Below are 2500 nucleotides of genomic sequence, written 5' to 3' on the forward strand. Positions count from 1 at the left end.
TAACTTCTTCCACTTCTAAGGTAACTATAAAAAAATATCAAAACAATAATAACTCGATTTATCAACACTTGCAATAACATTCAATTTCGCAACAACAAATGCTTGATAAAGAAAAAGCAAATTAACTATCAATAAAAATACAAGAAATTAAGAACTGTATATTTCCTGTTCGATAGTGATTATCAAATAAAAGTTCACGCATGGATTCATCATCATTGATATAAACATATCTCTTCATTTAAGAGGCTCTGTTGCTAACATAATGTGGTGCAAACTTGAAGACCCTTCAGTTACAAGGGACTATGCTAAACAAAAGTTTATAATCCCACAACCCCATAATTGTCTGAACTATAAAAGCCCTTTGGATAGCACACTACCCAAGAGTAGGAAATATTTAGACATATTAAATTACACTAACACTAGTACAGAAGTTTAGGGGCTAATACTCAAAAACTGCCAGTGTAATGGTCAGAGAAAAATTATTAGCACACATATCTTCCATTTTCTTCACCCAAAAATATAACTAAGGGTCAGCATCATTTCAATATGTTGCTATCTATGTACAACTAAGTCACAGAAGATTAACATCCTAAGTTCTTAACACAAGCACAAAGATATAATATGGTAGTTAATATGCTATGTGGAGATGCCGATGATGTTGTATTTTTAAAGAAAATACAACTATGCAAGCAAACAGATAAACAAGTCTTATGCACACGACAAAATGTATAACCAGGCTTATGGAAATCCACCTTCCACATCACAAGAAAGTAAGTTATCAACTTCTGATAAAATCCTAGATGTTGAAAGACCTGTTCATATGCTGTAACATGACCTAACTACTTCTTTATACACCCGATATCAAAAAAGAAACAACTAATACTAGGACAGAGTATCCCTACAAGTCTGATTCCCATCTCAAACACAATGTAAGACTCAATTCAGTTTTTAAGACTTATGAGCGACAAGATAATCATCAAAATATCGAAAAATCTTCGCCAGTATGACTCATAGATTTGTGTAAAGTCCACATGTGACAACTCTTTCAACGCGCCATAGTAGTAACCATCTACATTGAAGTGCAAAAAAAAAAAAAATCATAGGTACCTCCCATCTCTGCCTATTTCTGTGTCCTCTGTCTATCCTCATACAGCTATAATTAACCACACAACATTCTTCCCACCAATTATTAAACCACACAAGGGGAGTCCAAATCATATCAATGCCTCAATCTTGGAAAATTCATGGAAACCTTTCACGATAGACTAATTTTGTGGCCTGAGGTATTCAGTTGTCATTTTGTACAAGATAAGATACAGGTAGAAAGTGGGACAAAAGGAGGGGGGAAATCTAAAAGCCAACAGAAGAGATGGCTCAGCAACAAAACTGATAACACAAATGAATGAATGATCAGATCATAAGGCAAACATGAGAAAACAGGCATAGAGATCAGATAACCAAGACAAGCATATGATATTCAGGATTTCAGTTCATCTTCCGAGTAGGGGTGAACGGACAGATGACAATTGAGAAGACAACATAAGGTTGAGAAAGTCAAACACTTAGGAAGAGAAGCAATGAAGGAAGTAATTATCATTAAAGCATTGAATTATCACATTATGTTTAACATCACTGATGAATGAGCAACAAGTCAAACACTTAACTAAGAGAACGGGACAAAGCTAGGATCAAGCATTTTCGAGGAGTGATGTTTTAAAAAAGCTAACATCCAGTGCTCACACTTCAAATTTATAGCTGTATGAGGATAGACTTGATAAGCTAACAACCATACTCACCCCTGTCCACCATGTTTCAAGACTCGATAATCTTCGTGCAGCAATATCTATATGACTATATCTAACATACAAATTCATGAATTCAATAAATTAATCATACTATAACTCATAGCATTTAGAATCACATCACAAATAAACTATAAACATAACAAAAACCAAAAATCACTACTTTGAAGCACTCGAACTACATTACAAGCAGTATGAGTTTCTCGAAAAATCGAAATTCTAAGCTTGATTCGAAATTATAGAAATCGAACTACTCAAATTAATCCACAAAAAGCAAAAACCAATCCACGAAAAGCAACAAATAATCCACGAATGTTAATAATTTGAAAAAAATAATCGCACACTAGTACAAATCGAAAATACCTTTTTTTTCGTCTTAGTCTGGATCAATAGCTTCAGATCTTCAACAATTTTCAATCAATTACAGATTTCGAAATTAAGAGCAATCGAAAAATTAGGGATTTCGATAGCTAGGGATTTCGAAAACTGAAATTGAAGCTAGCAAGTGAAATAACTCCTTTTAATCTCGATTAAATTGAATCGGATGACTTTGAATCATAATTCTTAGATTTTTCTTACGGCGGATCCAAATTTCACGAGAGATTCAGGGAGAAAGAAAGGGAGAGAGAGAAGCGTGCTTGTGCTCTTGAATAGAAAAAAGAGCTAAGTTTCAGTATGGTGCAAGAAACTAACAACAA

Source organism: Beta vulgaris, chromosome 8 (genome assembly GCF_026745355.1).
Source record: "Beta vulgaris subsp. vulgaris cultivar EL10 chromosome 8, EL10.2, whole genome shotgun sequence".
Classification (NCBI taxonomy): Eukaryota; Viridiplantae; Streptophyta; class Magnoliopsida; order Caryophyllales; family Amaranthaceae; genus Beta; species Beta vulgaris.